The sequence below is a fragment of the Acyrthosiphon pisum genome, unplaced genomic scaffold, assembly GCF_005508785.2.
Source record: "Acyrthosiphon pisum isolate AL4f unplaced genomic scaffold, pea_aphid_22Mar2018_4r6ur Scaffold_21413;HRSCAF=23915, whole genome shotgun sequence".
NCBI lineage: Eukaryota > Metazoa > Arthropoda > Insecta > Hemiptera > Aphididae > Acyrthosiphon > Acyrthosiphon pisum.
In genome coordinates this window covers 33,338-33,741 of record NW_021770878.1, presented here as the reverse complement: position 1 = coordinate 33,741, position 404 = coordinate 33,338, and positions in this window count along the sequence as shown.

Genomic DNA, 404 nt, shown 5'->3' with positions numbered 1-404 from the left:
AAAGTAAAGTATAAGTTATGTACAGAAACAATGTATATAATATGTATCCAAGAGCAAAGTGAATAATAATTAAGCATGTAACAATTTTTAACCGTACGTTAGACACTACTTATTGTCATTGGATTTGAAATGATAAAATACCTATCTAGTACACAACTTACAAATAAAGGAGAGTAGTAAGTAGTAATAGTAGTAGTAGTAGTATTAGGAGTAGTAAAAAATTTAGTTGGTTGTAAATAATTTTAGTTATTGGTTGTAAATACCCATAATAAAAGTTAAAATTCAGTGAGTTGAACTTTAAATGTGTTCATACATAATATAATCTTGTGCTGGTTAGGTTTAATGTGCTCATGTGTTATACCGTAGACAATAACAACTTACATTTAAAAAATGTATTGCACTCT